Source organism: Capra hircus, chromosome 19 (genome assembly GCF_001704415.2).
Source record: "Capra hircus breed San Clemente chromosome 19, ASM170441v1, whole genome shotgun sequence".
Taxonomy (NCBI): domain Eukaryota; kingdom Metazoa; phylum Chordata; class Mammalia; order Artiodactyla; family Bovidae; genus Capra; species Capra hircus.
The window spans coordinates 14,473,305-14,499,886 of record NC_030826.1 but is presented as its reverse complement, the minus strand read 5'-3'; the positions used below and the strand labels follow the sequence as shown (position 1 = coordinate 14,499,886).

Genomic DNA, 26,582 nt, shown 5'->3' with positions numbered 1-26,582 from the left:
CTCAGTCGTGTCCGACTCTTGGCAGTTCCTGTTTTATCACATCCTTGCCAACATTTGGTGTTCTCTGTGTTCTGGATTTTAGCCATTCTAATACATAAGTGGTAGAATCTTGTTTTAATTGGCATTTCCCTGATGACATATGGTGTGGATCATTTTTTCATATGCTTATCTGCCATCTGTATATCTTCTTTGGTGAATGATTGTTAAGATTTTTTGGCTCATTTAAAAAATAGAGTTATTTTCTTATTGTTGAATTTTAAGAGTTCTTTGCATATTTTGGATAGCAATACAATAACTATGTCTCTTGGAAGTATTTTTTCTTAGTCTGTGCCTTGTCTTATTCTCTTGACATTTTCTTTTCAGAGCAGAAGTTTTTTTTAATGTTAATGAAGTCCAATTTATCAATTCTTCACTTCATGGACCATGCCCTTGGTGTTGTATCTAAAATGTCATTGTCAGCCAAGGTCACTGAGGTTTCCTCCTAGATTATTTTCTAGGAGTTTTATCGTTTTGAATTCTACGTTTGTTAATACATCCCATGATCCACTTTGAGTTAATGTTTGTGAAGTGTATACAGTTATCTTGTCTACATGCTTTTCTTAAAATTTCCCATGTGGATGTTTAGTAGTTCTACCACCATTTGTTGAAAAGACTATCTTTACTCCGTGTATTGCCTTTGCTGTTTTGTCAAAGATCAGCTGGCCATATTGATGCAGGTCTATTTCTGAGTTCTCTATTCTGTTTCACTGATCTCTTTCTATTCTTTCATCAGTACCATGCTGCCTTAACCAGTGTAGCTTTATTGAAGTTAAAGTACCTTGAAGTTGGGGAGTATCAGTCCTCCAACTTTGTTCTTCTCCTTTAATACTGTGTTGGCTCTTTGAGGTTCTGTTTTTCTCTCCATATAAACTATAGAATCAGTTTGTTGGTATCCACAAAGTAACTTGCTGGGATTTTGATTGGGATTGCATTGAATCTTATAGATCAAGTTAAGAAGAACTGAGATCGTGACAATATGAAACCTATTCACAAATATGGAATCTCTATTTAGCTCTACTTTGATTTCTTTCATCACTGTTGTGTGGTTTTCCCTGGACATATCTTTTACATATTTTTAAAGATTTATACCTAAGCATTTCATTTTGGGTGGTGCTAATGTAGGTGGTATTGTGTTTTTAATTTAAAATTCCACTGTTCACTGCAAGTATATAGGAAAATGACTGACGTTTATATATTAACCTTGTGTCTAGTCAAGGCTATGGTTTTTCCAGTGGTCATGTATGGATGTGAGAGTTGGACTGTGAAGAAAGCTGAGTGCCGAACAATTGATGCTTTTGAACTGTGGTGTTGGAGAGGACCTCCTCAGAGTCCCTTGGACTGCAAGGAGATCCAACCAGTCCATTCTGAAAGAGATCAGCCCTGGGATTTCTTTGGAGGGAATGATGCTGAAGCTGAAACTTCAATACTTTGGCCACCTCATTCGAAGAGTTGACTCATTGGAAAGGACTCTGATGCTGGGAGGGATTGGGGGTAGGAGGAGAAGGGGAAACAGGGGATGAGATGGCTGAATAGCATCACAGACTTGATGGACGTAAGTCTGAGTGAACTCCAGGAGTTGGTGATGGACAGGGAGGCCTGATGTGCTGTGATTCATGGGGTCCCGAAGAGTCGGATACAACTGAGTGACTGAACTGAACTGAACTAATCCTGAAAACTTGCTAAAACTGTTTATAGTTTCAGTAGTTTTTGTTTTATTATTTATTCTTCCAATTTTAGGCAAAATATGTCATCTGTGAACAAATACAATTTTATTTCTTTTTCCCAATCTGTATACCTTTATTCTTTCTTTAATTATTATTATTGTTTTAGTACCAAAGAATGCTCAAACCACCGCACAATTGCACTCATCTCACATGCTAGTAAAGTAATGCTCAAAATTCTCCAAGCCAGTCTTCAGCAATACGTGAACCGTGAACTTCCTGATGTTCAAGCTGGTTTTAGAAAAGGCAGAGGAACCAGAGATCAAATTGCCAACATCCGCTGGATCATCGAAAAAGCAAGAGAGTTCCGGAAAAACATCTATTTCTGCTTTCTTGACTATGCCAAAGCCTTTGACTGTGTGGATCACAATAAACTGTGGAAAATTCTGAGAGAGATAGGAATATCAGACCACCTGACTTGCCTCTTCAGAAATCTGTATGCAGGTCAGGAAGCAACAGTTAGAACTGGACATGGAACAACAGACTGGTTCCAAATTGGAAAAGGAGTACGTCAAGGCTGTATATTGTTACCCTGCTTATTTAGCTTATATAGAGAGTACATCATGAGAAATGCTGGACTGGAAGAAGCACAAGCTGGAATCAAGATTGCCGGGAGAAATATCAATAACCTCAGATATGCAGATGACACCACCCTTATGGCAGAAAGTGAAGAGGAACTAAAAAGCCTCATTATGAAAGTGAAAGAGGAGAGTGAAAAAGTTGGCTTAAAGCTCCACATTCAGAAAATGAAGATTATGGCATCCAGTCCCATCACTTCATGGGAAATAGATGGGGAAACAGTGGAAACAGTGTCAGACTTTATTTTGGGGGGCTCCAAAATCACTGCAGATTGTGATTGCAGCCATGAAATTAAAAGATGCTTACTCCTTGGAAGAAAAGTTATGACCAACCTAGATAGCATATTCAAAAGCAGAGACATTACTTTGATGACTAAGGTCCGTCTAGTCAAGGCTATGGTTTCTCCTGTGGTCATGTATGGATGTGAGAGTTGGACTGTGAGGAAGGCTGAGTGCCAAAGAATTGATGCTTTTGAACTGTGGTGTTGGAGAAGACTCTTGAGGGTCCCTTGGGCTGCAAGGAGATCCAACCAGTCCATTCTGAAGGAGATCAGCCCTGGGATTTCTTTGGAAGGAATGATGCTAAAGCTGAAGCTCCAGTACTTTGGCCACCTCATGAGAAGAGTTGACTCATTGGAAAAGAGTCTGATGCTGGGAGGGATTGGGGGCAGGAGGAGAAGGGGACGATAGAGGATGAGATGGCTGGATGGTATCACTGACTCGATGGACGTGAGTCTGAGTGCACTCCGGGAGCTGGTGATGGACAGGGAGGCCTGGTGTGCTGCGACTCATGGGGTCGCAAAGAGTCGGACACGACTGAGCGACTGAACTGAACAGAAGGACATCCAATATAATGTTGAAAAATGTAGTGAGAAGGGGTATCTTTACCTCAACTTAATTTTGGTGGGAAAATTTCAAATTTCTCACCATTAAGTAGGATGTTAGTTGTAGGTTTTTTTTGCAGGTCTTCTTTATCAATTTGAGGCGGTTCCCCTCTATTCCTAGTTTGCAGAGAGTTTTAAAATCATAAATGGGTGTTGGGACTTTAACTATGTGTCTCAAACCCAGAGGATTTGATGACAAGTTCATTTTTAATAATGTTATTTATTTTTGGCTGTGCTGGGTCTTCATTGCTGTGTGGGCATTTCTCTAGTTGCGGCAAGCAGGGGCTACTCTTTAGTTGCAGTGTGCGTGCTTCTCGTTGCAATGGCTTCTCTTGTTGCAGAGCACGGGTCCTAGGGCACTCAGGCTTCAGTAGTTGCAGCTCCCAGTTTCTAGAGCACAGGCTCAATAGTTGGGGTGCATGGGCTTAGCTGCTCTGCAGCATGTGGGATCTTCCCAGATCAGGGATCGAACCCGTTTCTCTTGCATTGGCAGGCAAATTCTTCACCACTGGGAGCCACCAGGGAAACCCTTATATATAACATTTTTTAATGATGACAATCTGTCTTAAATTCATTCCAATTTAACTTCAGTCACATAGAAAAACTCTACCTCTTTATAACTCCTCCCTCACTTTATGTTACTGATGTCACAAACTGTATCTTTATATACTATGTACTGATAACTTAGATTTATATTACTTATGCATTTTTCTTTTAAATCCTGTAGAAAATAACAAGTTACAAACCAAAATTATAATAATACTTTTGTAGTATTTGTCTCTATATATTTTTTTTACCAATAACTGTTATTAGAATTACTGTCTGACATCCTTTCACTTTAACTTGAAGAATTCCCTTCAGCATTCCCTTTATGGCCAGCGTAGTGGAAATAAATTCCTCTAGCTTTTGTTTGAGACTATCTTAATTTCTCCTTTATTTTCAAAAGACAGTTTTGCCAGAGATAGAATTTTCAGTTGACAGTGTTTTTTTTTTTTTTAACATTTTAAATATATATCATCCCACTGCCTTCTAGCCTCCAAGGTTTTCTGCTGAGAAACTGGCTATTAATCTTACTGAAGATCCCTTGTGATATGACAAGTTGCTTCTCTCTTGCTACTTTCAAGATTCACTTTGCTTTGGCTTTGATAGCTTCATCATAAGATGTCTTGGTGTGAATCTCTTTGGATTTATCCTACTTGGGAGTTTATTGAGTTTCTTCTGTGGATTCACATATTTCACCAAATTTAGGAAGTTTTCAGTCATTATTTCTTCAAATGATCTCTCTTCTCCTTCTGGACTCCCATAATGCGTATTGCTGTGTGTGATGATATCCCACAAATCCCCAAAGCTTCGTTTGCTTCTCTTCAGTCTTTTCTTTCTGCTCTTCGACTGGATAATCTCAATTGTCTTGTCTTAAAGTTCATTGATTTTTTTTTTTATGCCTTCTCAAGTCTACTGTTGACTTCCTCTACTTTTTCAATTCAGTTATTGTATTTTTCAGCTCCAGATTTGTCTTCTTTTTATAATATCTATTATTTTTGTTGATATTCCTACTTCGTAAATATACTGTTTGCCTGATTTAATTAGTTCTTTGCCCGTTTTTCCATTTAGCTCTTTGAGCATACTTAACCTAGCTGTTTTAAAGCCTTCATCTAGCACGTCTAATATCTGAGTTTCCTCAGGGAAAAGCTCTGCCATTTTACCTTGTTATTTTGCATGGGCCATGTTTTCCTGTTTCTCTGTATGCCTTACAAGCTTTTGTTGAAAATCAGATATCTGAAAACACAGCCCCCTCTCCCAGTCTTTGCAGACTGCCTCCATGCCAGGGCAGTCTTTCATGGATTAGCTGAGCATGGTCTGAGCATAGTGAGTCTGTCTCACATGAGAGGTTAAGAAATTCTCAGGTCTTTTACTGATCACAAGTCCTACCTGAGCTTTATTCAATTTCTCCATATACATAGTTGCTTTGCAATACCTTCATTTCCCCAAAATCTCACCCCAGCTCCTTCTCCAGGCTTTAGATGGTTATTGTGTGTCTTCAACTGTAATCTTTCATCCTAGACATCTGTATGTTTATAATCTCCTTGAAGATTTCACAAAGAGTGGCTGCCACTTTTTCCCACCTGGGGTCTGAATGAGGCGATATGGACACCATTCCTCAGGCAGTCTTTAAGACAGGTTATAATATCACAAGTAAGGCCTGTTCTGGCACCACCATGTCAAGGAGGGCAGTGGGGACTGAGTTGCTACCTCATCCAGACCAAGATCTTGCCAAGCCAGGGAGAGTTTGAGCCAAGGGCAAGCAAAAATGTCATGCAATTTCCTACAGTTTTGAATGTTGTGTTTTCTTGATATTTCCACTTGACTACCTTTGACCACTTGCTATTGTTCAGTTCAGTTCAGTTCAGTCGCTCAGTCATGTCTGACTCTTTGTGACCCCATGAACTACAGCACATCAGGCCTCCCTGTCCATCACCAACTCCCGGAGTCCACTCAAACCCATGTCCATTGAGTCGGTGATGCCATCCAACATCTCATCCTATATCGTCCCCTTCTCCTCCCGCCCTCAATCTTTCCCAGCATCAGAGTCTTTTCCAGTGAATCAGCTCTTTGCATCAGGTGGCCAAAGTACTGGAGTTTCAGCTTCAACATCAGTCATTCCGATGAACACCCAGGACTGATATCCTTTAGGATGGACTGGTTGGATCTCCTTGCAGTCCAAGGGACTCTCAAGGGTCTTCTCCAACACCACAGTTCAAAGGTATCAATTCTTCGGTGCTCAGCCTTCTTCACAGTCCAACTCTCACATCCATACATGACCACTGGAAAAACCATAGCCTTGACTAGACAGACCTTTGCTGGCAAAATAATGTCTCTGCTTTTGAATATGTTGTCTAGGTTGGTCATAACTTTCCCTCCAAGGAGTAAGCGTCTTTTAATCTCATGGCTGCAATCACCATCTGCAGTGATTTTGGAGCCCAGACTATTGAGTCATCTGGTTTCCTGGTTTTTTAATTTTTTCCTATGTTTTCATGGGGAGTCAAAGCTTCCTTATCCACCTTTTTGCTGACATCATTCCTGTAATCATTTCTTTAAAAAAAAATTTACTTATTCTATTTATTTGGCCATGCCAGATCTTAGTTGCAGCATGTGGCATCTTCCTTGTGGCATGTGGGATCTTTCAGTTGTGGCATGCAAACTCTTAGCTGCAGCATGTGAGATTTTAGTTCCCTGACCAAGGATCAAACCTGGGCCCCCTGCATTGGGAACACTGAGTCTCAGTTACTGGAAAATCAGGGAAGTCCTTTCTCCTGCTATCATTTTTTAATACTGAATCTGACTTGTAATATTTTATTTAAGATTTGTATTTATGATCATGAATGAGACTGTCCAAAAATTGTCCTTTCTCATATTATTGTTGACAGATGTTGGTGTCAAGGTTATAGTTCAGTTCAGTTTCTCAGTCATGTCCGACTCTTTGTCACCCCATGGACTGCAGCACGCTAGGCTTCCCTGTCCATCACCAACTCCTGGAGCTTGCTCAAACTCATGACCATTGAGTCAGTGATGCCATCCAATGATCTCATCCTCTGTTCCCGTCTCTTCCTGCTTTCTATCTTCCCTAGCATCAGGGTCTTTTCCAATGAGGCAGTTCTTCGCATCAGGTGGCCAAAGTATTGGAGTTTCAACTTCAGCATCCATCCTTCCAATGAATATTCAGGATTGATTTCCTTTAGGATTGTATGGTTTGATCTCCTCGCAGTCCAAGGGACTCTCAAGAGGCGTCTCCAACACCACAGTTCATAAACGTCAATTCTTCAGTGCTCAGCTTTGTTTATGGTCCAGCTGTAGCATCCATACATGACTACTGGAAAAAATCATAGTTTTGACTATATGGACCATTGTCAATAAAATAATGTCTCTGCTTTTTAATATGCTGTCTGGGTTTGTCATAGCTTTTCTTCCAACAAGCAAGCATCTTTTAATTTCATGGCTGCAGTCACCATTTGCAGTGATTTTGGAGCCCAAGAAAATAAAGTCTGTCACTGTTTGCATTGTTTCTCCATCTATTTGCCATGAAGTGATTGGACTGGATGCCAAGATATTGGTTTTTTGAATGTTGAGTTTTAAGCCAGCTTTTTCACTCTCCACTTTCACTTTCTTCAAGAGGCTCCTTATTTCTTCTCTTTCTGCCATAAGGGTGGTGTCACTGCATATCTGAGGTTGTTGATATTTCTCCCAGCAATCTTGATTTCAGCTTGTGCTTCATCTAGCCCAGCATTTCTCATGATGTCTCTGCAAATAAGTTAAATAAGCAGGGTGACAATATACAGCCTTGACGTACTCCTTTCCCAATTTGGAATCAGTTCATTGTTTCATGTCTGGTTCCAACTGTTGCTTCTTGACATGCATACAGAGTTCTCAGGAGGCAGGTGTGGTGGTCTGATATTCCCAACTCTTGAAGAATTTTCCACAGTTTGTTGTGATCCACATGGTCAAAGGTTTTGGCTAGTCAATAAAGCAGAAGTAGATGTTTTTCTGGAACTCTCTTGCTTTTCCTATGATCCAAAGGATGTTGGCAATTTCTCTGGTTCCTCTGCCTTTTCTAAATCCAGCTTGAACATCTGGAAGTTCCTGGTTCACATACTGTTGAAGCCTCACTGGGAGAATTTTGAGCATTACGTTGCTAGTGTGTGAGATGAGTGCAATTGTGTGGTAGTTTAAACATTCTTTGGCATTGCCTTTCTTAGGGATTGGAATGAAAACTATCCTTTTCCAGTCCTGTGGCCACAGCTGAGTTTTCCAAATTTGCTGGCATATTGAGTACAGTATTTTAACAGCATCATCTTTTAGTATTTGAAATAGTTCAGCTGGAATTTCATCACTTCCACTAACTTTGTTCGTAGGGATGCTTCTTAAAGGTCCACTTGACTCTGTATTCCAGGAGGTCTGGCTCTAGGTAGTGATCACACCATCGTGGTTTTCTGGGTCATTAAGAACTTTTCGTATAGTTATAGTAGCTACATAATATAAATTAGAGATGTAAGCTGTTTTTCTGTTCTTTTAATGCTTTACCCAACATGATGAGCTTTTTCCAATGGAAGAGTTTGTATAGTCTGGTCCATACTAAACTTGACAAACAGTTTTGAATCTTGTTTTTCCAGTGTAATAATATGTTATATATAATCATTTTTGTAAAATAATGATTAGCTATTTTTAAAAACCTTACTAACTGCTTCATAACTTCATATATATTATTAGCAAAGTATTATTTATTTTTCTACAGCTGGAAATTGCTTTAAGATTTTTTGGGGGGTGGATGTGGAACATTTTTAAAGTCTTTATTGAATTTATTACAATATTGCTTCTGTTTTATGTTTTGCTTTTTTTGGCCACGAGGCATTATCTTAGCTCTCCAACCAGAAATTGAACCTGCACCCCCTGCATTAAAAGGCAAAGTCTTAACCACTGGGCCACTAAGGAAGTACCTTGAAGTTGCTTTAAATTGTTCAATAAATTATCCTAGGATCACAGATCACTTATACTGAGGCTTGGATAGGCTAATTACATCTACTTTGCAATGAGTCTAAGAGTCTCCTGACAAAGTACTTCAATTCAGTATACAAATATGGTTCAAACATATGTAAAGACTTTTTAGGATGGGGAATGGAGACCAGAACAGAAAATCAGCAATTTCTCTTCTGTGGTAGAAATGGAGGATTTTCCCCTAGAGGAAAAATCATGTTAAGTGAAGAAAGTATCTAGATCTGCAGAAATAAAGGTTGGCTCTAAAACATGAGTTTACACTTGGTCTTAGGTACATAAATAAGTGAAAATTATAAAACTCTATGTAAGTAGATGAAGTATATACAGACACAGAGATTTCTAAAAGTTGAATCAGTAGATCCAGTGATGAAACATTTAAAGATCTAAATATATATTGTCAAATGGTTTCCTGAAGAATGGTATGAGATTTTTTTTTTTTAGTGAAAAAATATAGTGTTTATTAGGAGGAAAATAAACAGGCACATGCATGGGCAGACAGACTCAGAGAGTCACACCCTCATGGTAGTCTGAATCACTTATATGGAGATCTTTTTGTGTGAACAAGGTGCAAAAGAAAAGCATAGTGGAGGGTTTTACATGGGACAGAAAGATTGAAAGACCCTTTGGGCTCCTACACCGTTAGAAATCGTGTTTCCACCAGGCCCCAGTGGACAGCGTCAGCTGTCACTCAAGCATTATTTGAACCTGCATGACCTGGGGGATCCTTAAGTTGAGGGTGGCCCTTGTCACTCAGTTTGAGGGGACCCATAAGGCAGTGAGCAGACTGAGTTTATGCTCTGCATGTCTTGAATAGAAAGCAAGGTAGAAAGCAAGAGGAAAAGGACAAGAGCAAAAGTTAGGGGCCTCAAGCCGCAGCTGGGCAAAGGCTGCGGTTTACCTTGAACTCCTGGGTTTCTGCACCGAATATGATCTCGGGTGGCCTTGGCCTACAGCAGCTTTGAGCAGGATTTCAGTTCCCAGCCAGAGACTGAAGTCACGCCATGGCAATGAGAGCACTGAAACCCAGCCACTAGACCACCAGGGACCAGTGGCTAGTGACAAGGCCCTGGCCCATCAGCTGTGAATAAATGAATTTCCAAGAGAAATGGGAAGTAGTGAAACAAGTAAAGCATTTATTAGGGGGCAAAAGAGCGCATGGGAATAGGCACATACAGACAGACTCCGAGACAGAGAGTTATGCAGATTTTTCTTTAGCAACTTCATCTTCGGGAGGATTACTGGGCTCTTCCCAGTACTTTTGGAGGGAGAAGGCTGTGGTTCCAAGTCTGCTGGAAGGCAGCATCATTTCCTCAGGGTTGTCCCCAAACTCAGAGCTGAAGCAGATGGAAGATGCCTTTCTAAGAGCTGAGGACCCAGTAATCCATTCAAATAGGACTCCTCGGCCCAGGTGCCAAGAAGAAAAGCTTTTGAACACGACCCTGAAGGAAGGAGTCAGTGAAAGTGAAAGTGACTCAGTTGTGTCCGACTCTGCCACCCCATGGACTATACAGTCCATGGCATTCTCCAGGCCAGAATACTGGAATGGCAGCCCTTCCCTTCTCCAGGAGATCTTCCCAACCCAGGGATTGAACCCAGGTCTCTCGCATTGCAGGTAGATTTTTCACCAGCTGAGCTACTGGGGAAGCCCTGAAGCAAGGAACATTTCCCCCAAAGAGACACTAACAGAGTAAGTATCCTCTCTTGGTAGATAAAGAACGATAAAGCCAGCTAAACAAAGTCATTTAATTATACCCCTTAATAGAAGTCTTAATATTGCATAAACAGATAACCAACAAAGACCTACTGTATTTGTACGTACAGGGAACTCTGCTCAACATTCTGTAATAACCTAAATGGGAAAAGAATTTGAAAAAGAATAGATATATGTATAAGGGAGTCACTTTGCTATACACCTGAAACTAACACAATATTGTCGATTAATTATACTCAAATATAGAATAAAAATTTTTTAATAAAATCATTAAAATAAATTAATAAAAGAAAAAGAAAAGAGCAGAGGGAGATATGTATGCCTGCCATCCTATGCTTTCTCCATAATATTGCAGTACAACTAGTATTCTTTAGACCCAGTTTCTTCGTATTTCTTAGACATGAGGGCTGCCTCAAACACAGGTCCACATTTCCTGCTGACCTGACAGAAAAGATTCTGCACCTCTATCTCAAAGGGAGAATCAGTTCTACTCATGCCCAAGAACAGAGTCCCAGTCCTAGTATCTTCTGTAATACAAGCCCTGCCAAGAAGTCCCTGCCTCCCAGTCTTCTTGTAGCTTCTGCATCTAGAGTCCTCTCACCTTTCCTTCCAACCTTAACACCCTCTGCTTCAGGCCCTACCACTGGTGAACCCTTCTGGTTCACTCACCATAGGTACTGTCTCACCCCCAAAGTGCTTGAGGAGAATGCCTTCTCATCCTGCTGGGCAACCTGGAACCCACAGAAGCTGGAACTGAGACACCATATAGAGAAAGGACCCAGGGCTTGTGGGTGAGCATGACATCCTGGCCGTGCCAGTCCAACTCTGTAACTATGGAGAACTCTCTACAGTTCAAAACCACTGCCCTTACATGGTGGAACACAGTCCTTAAATATGCTGGGAACTGAAACCTATCAAATCCCTAAGAGCCTAAAAAATCATTGACCTCACCTGGAACCTTGGATCTAGTTTTACAGGTGAGTTGTTTTAAAAATCTTTCACACTTCAGACTTTGGGGAAAATTCTACCTGACCTGGATTGAGGATTTAACCTGAGTTGATGGCTATTTTTAATGGACAATGGGATGGCATTCACATCTCCTTAGTAATGCCATAATGCAGGTTGGTGGTAACTGCACAGAAAGGTGGGCCAGAAGTGACGGGAACTAACTCCTGAGAAATAAAAACCAAGGTACCAAATACACACACACACACACACACACACACACACACACACAAATCACAGACCACAAGCATATGGTGCATTCTTTGGCCTTCTCCTTTAGCACTCTGCCTTTAAAAGGGTGTGGTTCTTCTCCCCACTCCCTTTTAGATTATAAACTCTGGCAAAGCACTAAGGGCTTGGTTTCTCTTTCTGGATTTAGAAGACAGTTCACCAGTGACTGCCAGCCACATTTTTACCCACAGAACCCTAACTCCCCTTACGCCTGACCTGCCCCTTGCCCTTCCTCCCTCCCTGTGATATGCTGCTGCTAAGACCCCAACTTTCTCTCCCTAGGCCCATGCAGGGGAAGACATCCAGCCCTGACCTCAAGCTCCCAAGTGTCCGGATCCCAAGTCCTCAACAATCTGTAGGTTTTTGGTAGATGTTGCTACCGAGACGGAGAAGGCAATGGCAACCCACTCCGGTACTCTTGCCTGGAGAATCCCAGGGACGGGGGAGCCTCGTAAGCTGCAGTCTATGGGGTCGCACAGAGTCGGACACGACTGAAGCGACTTAGCAGCCTCAGCAGCTACCGAGGCAGGAGTCACGGAGCCAAGACTCAAACGCGAGGGAACAGCGGGCCGGGGTCTGCCCGGAAGCGGGCCGGGTGGGGTTGTGCCGCTTTGGGCAGTAATGAGAGTAACATGGAGCCCGTGTACCAGCCCAGGTACCTGCCCGAGGTCTGTAAGGCCCGGGGCGGTGGGGGTGGGGGCGGGGGGTGGAGAGGGGTGGGGTGGGGCACAGCAGGAAGTGAGATGCTGGCCAGCGAGGGAGTTTCACGTGCTGCTCCCCATCACTCGAATTACTGCCAGACTCACACCCCCTCACCCCACCCCCACCCCCACCACGGTGGTGGTAAAATTGTCTTTCTCTAAAAGGAAGGTGCCAAAAAGGGTTGGGGGCTGCTCGATTAGACTTAGGATAAGAAGCTGAGGTTCAAATATGTGGCAGTAATGAAAGTGAAAGTCATTCAGTCATGGACTGACGTTGCCACCCATGGACTACACAGTCCATGGAATTTTCTAGGCCAGAATACCGTAGTGGGTAGCCTATCCCTTCTCCAGGGGATCTTCCCAACCCAGGGATCGAACTCAGGCCTCCACAGTGAAGTCGCTCAGTCGTATCTGACTCTTTGCGACCCCATGGACTGTAGCCTACCAGGCTTCTCAGTCCATGGTATTTTCCAGGCAAGAGTACTGGAGTGGGTTGCCATTTCCTTTTTCAGGGGATCTTCCCGACCCAAGGATAGGATCCAGGTCTCCTGCATTGTAGGCAGACGCTTTACCCTCTGAGCCACCAGGGAAGCCCGGCCTCCATAAGGGAAGCTCAAGAATACTGGAGTGGGTACCCTATCCCTTCTCCAGGGGATCTTCCCAACCCAAGGATCGAACCCAGGTCTCCACAAGGGAAGCCCAAGAATACTGGAGTGGGTAGCCTATCCCTGCTCCAGGGGATTTTCCCAACCCAAGAATCGAATCGGGGTCTCCTGCATTGCAGGCGGATTCTTTACCAACTGAGCCACCACGGAAGCCCGTCTGGCAACTGCGGGGGCGTGGGAGGGCGTGGGAGGGGGCGACAAACTTACCCAGGTGCGCTGCTCAGAAGTTTCCAGGATCCTTGTTGTCCCCAGTTTGAAAGGCGAGCTGGTAAACGCTAGGCGAGCTGGCACATCCAGCCAATGGTGACGACGCCGCCTCCGCCCCTCGAAACTTTGCGAGCGAAGCGCCTGGGCTTTAAACACGTGATTGTCTAAGTTGGGGCGGGAGATTTCTCCTTCTGTCCCTGCTTATATGTACTTTCTAAGATACTCTGCACGATAGGGCTAAAAGAAGGAAGCTCACTTAAAGAAAACAAAGAAAACGAAACTGGCGAGGTCCCCTTTCTGGTCCCGGTCGCGGTTCTTCCGGGCTCGGCGCCCCACCCGCCAGCGGCCCTTCCCGCCTGTTAGCGCGGCAGCCAATCAGCTTGTCAGGCAGTGTCCCCCACGCGCCGGGAGCCACCCTGAGCGTTTTGCTCGACTGTCCTTTATTTGGCTCATCACAACCGAAGGGGTATCGAGCTTTCTACTCAGGACTCTCTCCAGCTGTACTCGCCTTGTTCCAACCGCACCGCTATCCCCTGGACTTAAAGCCCAGTCGCCGCTGGGGACAGGGTAAGAGCCGTCTGTGCACCTAAACGAGCGTGGCGCGAAGATCCGGAGGCAGATTCGGACACACTCCCCGATCATCTGGGATGATCGGTCCGGAGCCAGCGCCATTGGCTTCTCTCAAAGGTATACGATTTTCTTGATACTTTTCTTAGGCCCGCTTTTTTAATGGTAATTATGGTAATAGATGTTTCTGCAGCTCAGCCCGTCTAAGACCTGTGATCGGAACCCGGAGACCTTGAAACTCTCGGAAGCCGCGTTTTAAAACCGGGAGCGAGAAAGAAAGAGATGAAGGAGAGGGAGGGAAGAAAGGAGGAAGGTAGGAATGCCTAAGGAACCCCCGAGTTAGTGGCGTCTCCTACCATCAGCCGCAGACCGAACCTTCGGAGGATTCCAACCCCAACCTTCAAGCCAGTTGAAAATGAAGGGAACAACATATCCCCTGTCCGGATTCCAGGCTCTCAGGATCTGTGAGTATGGTTATTTTATGCAACTGAGTTTGGGGATAATTTGTTATGCACCTTAGTAAGGAACAATAGTATGTGTGTTCTCAGGCTTCTTTTCCCACTTTTCTAAGGACTTTCCAACGTTTGCTATTTTCAGACTTTTTTTTCTTTTTTCATTTGTGCTGCAAATATCTGTAGATCAGTTTGGAGACAATGACATCTCTATGAGATTACAGTTTCTGTAATCTGTAATCTATAATCCCCAACTTCCTCTCCCTACGCTCTTTAAGAAGCTTCCCAGTCCAAGCAGGAGAAGACGTCCAGCCCTGACCTGATATATGATATATCCCATACTTAATTACATTTTCTTTAATGTCTCACAATAAAGTTATATACAATTTTCCTGAAGGATTTCGCACCTTTTGTCAGATAGTCCTATGTCCCTAATTTTTGAGGCAGTTTTAGATAGTATCTTTAAAAAATAATTTTGGGGGACATTCCTTGTGGCACAGCGGCTAAGAATCCGCCTGCCAGTGCAGGGGACAATCCTTGGTCTGGGAAGTTCCCACATGCCACAGAGCAACTAAGCCTTTGGGCCACGACTGCGGAGCCTGCGCTGTAGTCAGGGAGTTGCAACTACTGAGCCGGCTTGCCTAGAGCCGCGTGCTCTGCAACTAGAGAAGCCACCACCATGAGAAGACTGCATCCAGTGAAAAGTAGCCCCCTACTTGCCTCAACTAGAGAACAACCTGTGTGCAACAACAAAGACCCAGCTCAGTCAAAACTAAATTGAAAATTTTTTTCTATCTGTTTGATAATATAAGCACAAGTACTTTGCATGCATAGATTTCTGCAACCAGCAAATTGACACACTTCCTTATTATTCTAATGATTTTTCTGCACTTTTTAAAAACATAGGCTTCCCTGATGGCTCAGTGGTAAAGAATCCACCTTGCAATGCAATGGACACAGGTTCAATCCCTGGTCTGGGAAGATCCCACATGCCTCAAAGCAAATAAGGCCACACGCCACAACTACTCAGCCTGTATTCCAGAGCCCACGAGCCGCAACTACTGAAGCCCGTGGATTCTGGAGCCTGTGTTCCACAACAAGAAAAGCCACTACAACGAGAAGCCCTCGGCACTGCAATGAAAGAGTAACCCCTGCTCACTGCAACTAGAGAAAGTCCATGCAGCAACAAAGACCCAGTACAGCCAAAAAGAAATAAATAAAACATAGTCGATCAGGGAATTCCCTGGCAATCTAGTGGTTAGGACTCAGTGGTTTCATTTATTGCTAAGGCCCAGGTTCAATCCCTAGTTGGGAAACTAAGACCCTGTAAGCCAAGCAACTCAGCTAAAACACCAAAAGAACCCAGGAAACAATAGTCATATCACCTTCTTTTCAGTACCTATTTTCTATTTTTCCTGCTCAACTGGATTAGTTAGAACCTCTTGGGAAGCAATGAATAAGTGTTGATAGTAGGTACTCTTCCTGTGTTCACTATCTTAAGGGGATATCTCAATAGTTTCTCAGCATGAAAACTATTTGCTGTGTGTTTTCTCATAAACTCCTTTTATCACTTCCCAAAAGTTTGGTCATAGTTCTAATTGTCTAAGAGGCTTTATCACGAATGAATATCCAAAATGTATTATATATAAATTTATTATATATTTATTATATATATATCAAGTGATTTTTCTCATTTGATCTTCTAATCTGTCAAGTTACAAACTGATTGATTTTCTAGTGCTAAAATGAACATTAAATTCCTCATTTAGATACAGTGCTATGTGTCAATTATATCTCAGTAAAACTAGAAGAAAAAAATAAATGAATTCCTGATTCAAATCACCTTGGCCATGATGTTTTATCATTTTTAGATATTGTTGGATTTGGTTTGCTAAAATTTTATTTAGGATTTTTTTCATCTAGACATTGAGTGATGATGATCTGCAATTTTCCTCTCAGATTTTACTTGTCCAATTGATTATCAAGATTATGCTAGCCAGTGTTCATGGCAGCAATATGTACAATAGCCAAGAGGTAGAAGCAACCCAAGTATCCCATCGATAGATGGATGGATAAAGAAAATGTGGCATATATATGTATATATATGAATACTACTCACTCATTTTTTAAAAAGGATGAAATAATGCCATTTACAGCAACGCAGATGGACCTAGACATTATCATGTTAAGTGAAGTAAGTCAGACAGAGAAAGACAAATATATGATATCACTTATATGTGGAATCTAAAAAGTTAGCACATGTAAACCTGTCTACAAAACAGAAACAGGCTCATAGACATAGAAAGCAATGTTACAGTTTCCAAAGAGGAAATGGGTAGGAGAGGAATAAATTAGGAGCTGGAGATTAATTACACACTTCTATATATAAAGGGGCTTCCCTGATAGCTCAGTTGGTAAAGAATCCCCCTGCAATGCAGGAGACCCCAGTTCGATTCCTGGGTTGGGAAGACCCGCTGGAGAAGGGATAGGCTACCCACTCTAGTATTCTTTGGCTTCCCTTGTGGCTCAGCTGGCAAAGAATCTACCCCCAGTGAGGGAGACCTGGGTTCGATCCCTGGATTGGGAAGATGCCCTGGAGAAGGGAAAGCCTACCCACTCCAGTATTCTGGCCTAGTGAATTCCATGGACTGTATAGTCCATAGGGTTGCAAAGAGTGGGACATGACTGAGCGACTTTCACTTTCACTTTCTATATCTAAAATAGATAAACAACCTGGACCTACCGTATAAGCACAAGAAACTACATTCAATATACATAATAGAAAAGAATATATATATATATATATACATATATACATATACATCTTCAGTATTCTTGCCTGGAGTATCCCCATGGACAGAGGAGCCTGGAGAGCTACAGTCCATGGGGTCGCAAAGAGTCCAAATAAATTAGGAGTTGGGGATTAATTTCACATTCCTATAATAAAATAGATAAACAACATGACCGAGTGACTAAGCACAGCACAGCATACATGTACATATATAACTGAATCAATTTGCTGAATAGAAGAAACTAGCACAACATTGTAAACCAACTGTACTTCAATTAAAAGAAGAAAAATGTAAATCCAGGAAACTGCTAGAAGAAATATGCAAAATAAAGGGATTTAAAAACAAGAGTATGCTAGCATCATAAAGTTATTTAGGCAGTGTTTCCTCTTCTGTCCTTGTGAGTAGTTTGTGTAATACTGAAACTCCCTCTTCTTTAAACTTGTATTTTAGAACTTGCTGTGATAGAGTTACTAAGCTTTTCTGGATTTTTCCAATATATGCATGTGTGTGTGCTAAGTTGCTTCAGTTGTGTCTAACTCTTTGTGACTCCATGAACTGGGGAACTAGAAAACCATTCCAGATTAAAGGAGATTAAGAAACATAAATATAATGTGTGTTCCTAGACTGTATCCCAGACCAGATTTTTTTCTTTTGCCATAAAATTCAAATAAGGTCTATAGATTAGGTCATAGTAGTGTATCAGTTTTAATTTACTGGTTTTGATTATTGTACTGTGAATGTCCTTACTCTTAAGAAATACCCACCAAAGTACTAGTGAAAATGAAAGTGTTAGTTGCTCAGTGTCTAACTTTGTGACCCCATGGACTGTAGCCTGCCAGGCTCCTCTGTCCATGGAATTCTCCAGGCAAGAATACTGGAGTGGGTTGCCATTCCCTCCTCCAAGGGATCTTCCAGACCCAGTGATCAAACTTAGGTCTCCTGCTTTGTAGGTGGATTCTTTACTGTTTGAGCCAAGAGGGAAGGAGTATGATGTCTGCAACTTACTCTCAAATATTTCAGGGGGGAAAAAATTGCAGTAGAAGGAGGATAAGGAGAAAAAAGCCATCAGGATAACCCGTGGTCAAAGGATTCTGGGCACAGTGCTATCTAATATGTAATTTAAAATATTTCCCTCTAACTCTAAGCGAGTCTTTCCTATGTTTTGCTAAAATCGGGGTCTGATATTTCATGTAACTTGGGAAACAGAGGAAGAGATCTTTTTCTTCTTGGGATACAGAGCAGCATGGAAGGGGCAAAGCTTGCAAGAGTTGTTGGGTCAATCAAGGAGGTAACCAGCAGAGGTCTTGACATAGCAGTTCAGAGTAAAAAGTGAGAGGAGAGGACTTGAAGAGATCTGCGGAGCATGGAAGCATTTCTGGCACTCTCAGAAAACTTAATGCAAGGAAACTAGAGAAAAGACAACATTTTCTGTATTTACACATAATGAGAGCTCAGACAATATCAGATGGGTCTTAAAAATCTCAGTGTCACTGATAACTAGAGAACTTATGGTCATTCAGATTGCAAATGGGTGGGGTTTTTCCTGCTAAAAAGAAAAGAAATTGAACAAAACATTTTGAGCCTCCCTCCATTCCTCTTGTGTTGACTGTAGAAGAAAGAAAAAGCGTGAAAACAGGTGCTGTAGAATTTTGGTTATATAGATTCTCCAGTGCAGAAAGGCAACTGTATCCTGGTCTTTAGAACTACGTGAAATACACTGTAAATGCGGTTGCTGCCGTGAACCACAGAATAGATCAGAAGTATATTTGGGTAAGGCCATTTGCAGCAACATGGATGGACCTAGAGAGTGTCATACTGAGTGAAATAAACCAGACAGAGAAGGAGAAATATCATATGACATCCCTTATATGTGGACTCTAAAAAAAAGATGATACAAATGAACTTACTTACAAAACAGAGACTCACAGACTTAGAAAAGGAACTCATGGTTGCCGAGGGAAAGGGATAGTTAAGGACTTTGGGAAGGACATGTACACGCTGCTATATTTAAAATGGATAACCAACAAAGACCTGTTGTATAACACATGGAACTCTGCTCAATGTAATTGAATGGGAGTGGGGTTTGGGGGAGAATGGATACATGCATATGTGTGGCTGAGTCCCTTCACGGTTCACCCGAAACTATCACAACATTGCCAATCAACTATAGCCCAACACAAAATGTTTTGGATGTTAAGAAAATAAAAATAAAATAACTATATTTAGGGAGTGAAATCATTACAGTCTTGTGCATAAGAGAATAAAAGGAAGTTGTAGGAAGGTGGAGTGTTGTGGACGTGGGGATGCACCACCCGTGTTCCCTTCCTGCCCAGACTTGGAAGAAGGCAGATGGCAGACCAGCCTCTAAATGTCAGCTCCTTCAGGGCTCACCTCAACTGCAATGAGCTGCCTTGCTTGGAGTCACAGACCACTCCCAGACCCACAGCTCACGACTGACAACTGGAGAAATGTTATAGACAATATCAAACCTCAGCCATTCAGCTCAACGCAGGACAACTTCGCTGGGCACAATTCACTGCACAGCTTCCTGCCAAATGGCTGAGGTTCATGGAGGGCTACATCTCATTCAGCGTCCTTCTCTACCCGAGTCTACTTCCTCCTGTTCTTTTCAGGGGGTTTGCTCTGTTGTAAACATCTTGCACCTGATAGAGCAGCTCAGCATCTGCTTCCAGAGAACTTCAACCTGCAAGAGAGTGTGAGAGGATACAGCAGAGTCTGCTACAAGGTGCAGCAGATGTAAGTTGATATATGAATAAAGACCCTTCACTACCTAGGATGAGTAGGAGGGACAAGGAGATGAGAGTGAGGTTGGCATGTGTTTGGGTTCTGAGGTTGGTACTGATGCTTTTACAGAAACCTCAAATTTAACAATGGCTTAAATAATTTAGAAGTTTATTTCTCATGAAAGTGAAAATGTTAGTTGCTCAGTCACATCAGACCTTCTTTGTGACCTCGCAGGCTGTAGCCCACCAGGCTTTTCTGAGAATGGGATTCTCCAGGCAAGGATACTGGAGTGGGTTGACATTTCCTCCTTCAGGGGATCTTCCCAACCCAGGGATTGAACCCGGGTCTCCCACATTGCAGGCAGATTCTTTACCACATGAGCCAGCAGGGAAGCCCAACAAGAAGGAGGCAGAGCTGGGATTTGGACCCAGGCAGCTGGCCCCTGAGGCCTCACTCTTACCAGTTTTGCTATACTGCCTCCTATTTCTCATAGAGAAGTAAAAAATGATGTTACTCCTCTGTTGTTTGTTGTTGTTCAGTTGCTAAGTTGTGTCTGACTCTTTTGCCACCCCATGGACTGTAGCCCACCAGGTTCCTCTTTCCATGGGATTCTCCAGGTGAGAATGCTGGCATGGGCTGACATTTCCTTCTTCAGGGGATCTTCCCAATCCAGGGAACAAGCCTGTGTCTCCAGCATTGGCAGGCAGATTCTTTACCACTGAGCCACCAGGGAAGCCCATTATTCCTCTGAGAAGGTCATCAAAGTCCAAGACCCCTTCCATTTCGTTGCTCTGCCTCACTTGACATGCTTCACATACTCATCAGTATAGGCCAGGTCATGGTGCAGAAAAAAACCCATTCCCAAACCTCAGTGGCTCACAACAAACATTTTCTCACTTACACTGTAGGTCTGTTGGGGATTCACCTTGGCTCTGCTCCATATTCTTCTCACATGGGGATCAGGCTGCTAGAAAACCCCCTATCTGAGACATCACCACAACGCAGAAGGGATCATGACAATTAAGCAAAACACAAGCAATAACGGTCTTCAGAGATAATACCACACCTGTCTGTGGTTTTTGTCCCAGTCTGAAATACAGTTCAGAAAACTCAAGTTTTATAGCTAATCAATGAATATAGTAAAGTTGCAGGATATAAAATTAACACACAGAAATCCCTTGCATTCCTATACACTAACAATGAGAGAACAGAAAGAGAAATTAAGGAAACAATTCCACTGACCATTGCAACGAAAAGAATAAAATACTTAGGAATAAATCTACCTAAAGAAACAAAAGACCCACATATAGAAAACTATAAAACACTGATGAAAGATTTTCAAAGTGACACAAATAGATGGAGAAATATACCATGTTCATGGATTGGAAGAATCAATACAGTGAAAATGAGTATACTACCCAAAGCAATCTATAGATTCAATGCAATCCCTATCAAGCTACCAATAGCATTTTTCAGAGAACTAGAACAAATAACTTCAAAATCTGTATGGAAATTTTTAAAAAAGCCTCTAATAGACAAAGCAATTTGAGAAAGAAGAATGGAACTGGAGGAATCAACCTGCCTGACTTCAAACTATACTGCAAAGCTACAGTCATCAGAACAGTATGGTACTGGCACAAAGACAGAAAAATAGATCAATGGAACAAAATAGAAAGCCCATAGATAAATCCACATACCTATGGACACCTTATCTTTGACAAAGGAGGCAAGAATATACAATGGAGAAAAGACAATCTCTTTAACAAGTGGTGCTGGGAAAACTGGTCAACCACTTGTAAAAGAATGAAACTAGAACACTTTCTAACACCATATACAAAAATAAACTCAAAATGGATTAATGATCTAAAGGTAAGACCAGAAACTATAAAACTCCTAGAGGAAAACATAGGCAAAATGCTCTCTGATATAAATCACAGCAGGATCCTCTATGACCCACCTCCCAGAGTAATGGAAATAAGAGCAAAAATAAACAAATGGGACCTAATTAAAAGCTTTTGCACAATGAAGGAAACTATAAGCAAGGTGAAAAGACAGCCTTCAGAATGGGAGAAAATAATAGCAAACGAAGCTACTGACAAAGAATTAATCTCAAAAATATACGAGCAGCTCCTGCAGCTCAATTCCAGAAAAATAAATGACCCAATCACAAAATGGGCCAAAGAACTAAACAGACAATTCTCCAAGAAGACATACAGATGGCTAACAAACACATGAAAATATGCTCAACATCACTCATTATCAGAGAAATGCAAATCAAAACCACAATAAGGTATCATCTCATGCCAGTCAGAATGGCTGCTATCAAAAGTCTACAGACAATAAATGCTGGAGAGGGTGCAGAGAAAAGGGAACCCTCTTACACTGTTGGTGGGAATGCAAACAGTACAGCAACTATAGAGAACAGTGTGGAGATTCCTTAAAAAACTGGAAATAGAACTGCCATAAGACCCAGCAATCCCCCTGCTGGGCATACACACCAAGGAAACCAGAATTGAAAGAGACTCATGTATCCCAATGTTCATCACAGCACTGTTTATAATAGCCAGGACATGGAAGCAACCTAGAGGTCCATCAGCAGATGAATGGATAAGAAAGCTGTGGTACATATACACAATGGAGTATTACTCAGCCATTAAAAGAATGCATTTGAATCAGTTCTAATGAGGTGGATGAAACTGGAGCCTATCATGCAGAGTGAAGTAAGCCAGAAAGAAAAACACCAATACAGTATATTAACACATATATATGGAATTTAGAAAGATGGTAACAATCACCCTATATGCGAGACAGCAAAAGAGACACAGATATAAAGAACAGACTTTTGCACTCTGTGGGAGAAGGTGAAAGTGGGATGATTTGAGAGAATAGCATTGAATCATGTATATGATCATATGTGAAACAGATTGCCAGTCCAGGTTCGATGCATGAGACAGGGTGCTCAGGGCCAGTGCACTGGGATTACCCGGAGGGATGGGATGGGGAGGGAGGTGGGAGGAGGGTTCAGGATGGGGAACACATGTACACCTGTGGCTGATTCATGTCAATGTATGGCAAAAACCACTACAATATTATAAAGTAATTAAACTCCAATTAAAATAAGTAAGTTTTTAAAAAATTCTTTTCAGTAATACAAGAGTATGTCCAAAAATTACATATACAGAGGCCAAATAGTTTTAATTTGGTTCTCTGAACCACAGCTACTCCCACTTGACTTTTGAGTTCATTCTCTTCCTCAGTGGCCAAAGCGATGTACAGTGCATGTCTGAAGGGCCATAAGTCAGGCTGCTCTGGTCAGTAAAATTTAAGTTCACCTTCTGACTTCCTCAATATGTGCAGATTCTTCCATCATTTCTCTTTTTAATTGCAAATCTTTCAATAGAAAGCACTGATGATTAAAATATCCAACCCTCGATGGGGTGTTGGCTCCTAGTCTAGATTCAGATTGTGTCCCTAGGCCTCCTTTATATTCACCTAATCATTCATGTTGAGGGAAAACTAATCAGATCTCATGAACAGACTCAGAGGTTATGTTAATGAGGAAACACTTTATAGGCCATATATTTTATCCAGTTGTTACACAAGCATTATACATATGCTTTTTAAATTTTTTTTTTGGCCACACCATGCAGTATGTTGGAGAAGGCAATGGCGACCTACTCCAGTACTCTTGCATGGAAAATCCCATGGATGGAGGAGCCTGGTAGGCTGCAGTCCTTGGGGTCGTGAAGTCGGACACGACTTCGCGCCTTCACTTTCACTTTTCACTTTCATGCATTGGAGAAGGAAATGGCAACCCACTCCAGTGTTCTTGCCTGGAGAATCCCAGGGACGGGGGAGCCTGGTGGGCTGCTGTCTATGGGGTCGCACAGAGTCGGACACGACTGAAGCGACTTAGCAGCAGCAGTAGCAGCATGCAGTATATGGAACTTCCTGATCAGGAATCAGACTCAAGCCCCCGGTAATAGAAGCACAGAGTTTTAACCACTAGACCATCAGGGGCTTCCCAGGTGGTTTAGCGGGTTAAGAACCCACCTGCCAATGCAGGAGATGTAAGAGATACAGGTTCAATCCCTGGGTCAGGAAGATCCCCTGGAGGACAGCATGGCAATCCACTCAGGTATTCTGGCCTGGAGAATCCCAATGGATAGAGGAGTTTCGTGGGCTACAGTCCATAGGGTCGCAAAGAACTGGACACGACTGAGCAACTGACACACACACACCATCAAGGAAGCCCCTATGTGTGCTTTTTTCTTTTTAAAATTTATTTATGTGTGTGCTTCTTTATAGCTTTTTAAAAAAGAAAAAAAATTTTTTGACTGTGCTGGGTCTTGGTTGCTGTGTGCAGCTTTCTCTGGTTGTGGCGAGCAGGGGCTACTCTCTGTTGCGGAGCCTGGGCTTCTCATTGCGGTGGCTTCTCTTGCGGAGCATGGGCTCTAGGGCACGTGGAGCTCAGTAGCTGTGGCACTCGAGCTTAGTTTTCCGCACACCATGTGGGATCGTCCAAACCAGGAATTGAACCTGTGCCCCCTACAGATTCTTAGCCACTGGACCCCCAGGGAAGTCCCCCTACATGTGCTTTTAGTCGTAGATTTAAAGCAAACAGTGTCACATTTCATGAGTAGTTTTACTCTGTGACAATTTCACTAGATAATTTTTTCTTTCCATCCAGAACATCAGGGCAAAAGTATGGCTAGCACAATAACTTTCATAAATACAGAGCTCAGTTAACAGAACTGGAATATTGTTCTCTCTAAAATTACCCTGATTCTACCAAACGCAGCCCATCAAAAGTAATTTGTTTGCAAAATAAGCCTGGTCAATTGACCACACTCAGAGTCTCACCACGCAATGCTGCTGCTGCTGCTAAGTTGCTTCAGTCGTGTCCGACTCTGTGCAGCCCCATGGACTGCAGCCTACCAGGCTCCTCCATCCATGGGATTTTCTAGGCAAGAGTACTGGAGTGGGTTGCCATTGCCTTCTCCTAACACCACGCAATGAGACTCCTCCAAACTGACTGAGGGAGAACTCCTTGGGAGTCTCAGACAGAATTCCCCAAAGCCCCCTGGAAGCCAGCAAAGCCATGCCAAAGGCGTGCTCTCAGGCTATACTTGGTGGGTCTCTCAGTTCAGTTCAGTTCAGTCCAGTCAGTCGTGTCCGACTCTTTGCGACCCCATGAATAGCAGCACGCCAGGCCTCCCTGTCCATCACCATCTCCCAGAGTTCCCCAAAATATTAAGATTCATACACATGCCCGGAGATAGTCTCTATCACCACCTGAGAAGGCTGCTCAGAACTTAAGGGTCTCTAACTTCTGGAGGGACCAGGTAGAGATGAAAAATGCTTTAATTCTACCCACAGGTGTAGTTTACCAAATGGCTATAAATCATACCCAACTTGAGCAAAAAAGCGTCTTCATATCTGAAAAACACAGATCGAAAAGAGTAACATTCCAGACAAAACCCATAAATGTTATAATCATATTTACCAGGTCATTCAGTAACCAGTCTTTCTGTTAACATTTTATGAAGCCATCAGGTCTTCTATTAGGATTCTTCAAGTTCTTACCCAGTTCAGCAGTATCCCGTGAAAGTCGCTCAGCTGTGCCCGACTCTTGGCAACCCCATAGTCCATGGAATTCTCCAGACCAGAATACTGGAGTGGGTAGTCTATCCCTTCTCCAGGGGATCTTCCCAACCCAGGGACTGAACCCAGGTCTCCCACATTGCAGGCGGATTCTTTACCAGCTGAGCCACAAGGGAAGCCCAAGAATACTGGAGTGAGTAGCCTATCCCTTCTCCAGTGGATCTTCCCAACCCAGGAATCAAACCAGGGTCTCCTGCATTGCAGGTGGATTCTTTACCAACTGAGCTATCAGTTCAGCAGTGTAAGATGAAATTTATCAGAGACCTGTTATGGTCAAGAGGCCCTTCCTACGAATCTTCTTGAAGATGAAGCACTTTAGCTAAAACAACAGAGTGAAGTGAAGCCACTCGGTCGTGTCCGACTCTTTGCAACCCCGTGAACTGTAGCCCACCAGGCTCCTCTGTCCTTGGGATTCTCCAGGCAAAAATACTGGAGTGGGTTGCCATTTCCTTCTCCAGGGGAACTTCCCAACCCAGGGATCAAACCCAGGTCTCCCGCATTGCAGGCAGACGCTTTAACCTCTGAGCTACCAGGGAAGCCCAAAATTTCAAAAATCTTTTAAAAAGGCACAAACACTTGATCACAATGCGATGGATTAAGAAACTTTTTTAAAAGAATTATGACTGATTATAATCTTAACCCTTGAGAATCTTAATCTCTGGCAAAAAAAAAAAAAAAAAGAACCAAATAATCTGCATTTCCTGATTGGAAAACTTAATGTTTAGTCTTCCTCTCCTAAGCAAACAAAGGTAGATAAACTTAGACTTGCCCAGCAATTAATATTTCAATATTTTATCCTGTTTGAAATGACTCATGAATTCTCTTCTTTCAACTTCATTTTCAAAGTCATCAAAATCTAGGGAGACTATTTCAGATAGACATTCCCCAAACATAATTATTTCTACAGAGTTTACCTAAAAGCTCTTTTTCTCTCCTTTACCCTTCAGTTCCGTTCAGTCGCTCAGTTGTGTCCAACTCTTTGTGACCCCATGAATCGCAGCACACCAGGCCTCCCTGTCCATCACCAACTCCCGGAGTTTACCCAAGCTCATGTGCATCGAGTCCATGATGCC

The 26,582-nt window shown here is 42.5% G+C and overlaps 2 long non-coding RNA genes across 2 annotated transcripts; one reads left to right on the top strand and one right to left on the bottom strand.

The window, feature by feature from the left end:
• On the bottom strand, positions 9,883-13,590 carry LOC108638250. The gene is made up of 2 exons (XR_001919674.1): positions 13,290-13,590; positions 9,883-10,208 (listed from the first exon to the last, which is right to left on the bottom strand). It is a non-coding gene; the product is annotated as an uncharacterized LOC108638250 (long non-coding RNA).
• On the top strand, positions 13,713-16,150 carry LOC108638249. Its single transcript, XR_001919673.1, has 3 exons — positions 13,713-13,976; positions 14,050-14,320; positions 15,215-16,150. It is a non-coding gene; the product is annotated as an uncharacterized LOC108638249 (long non-coding RNA).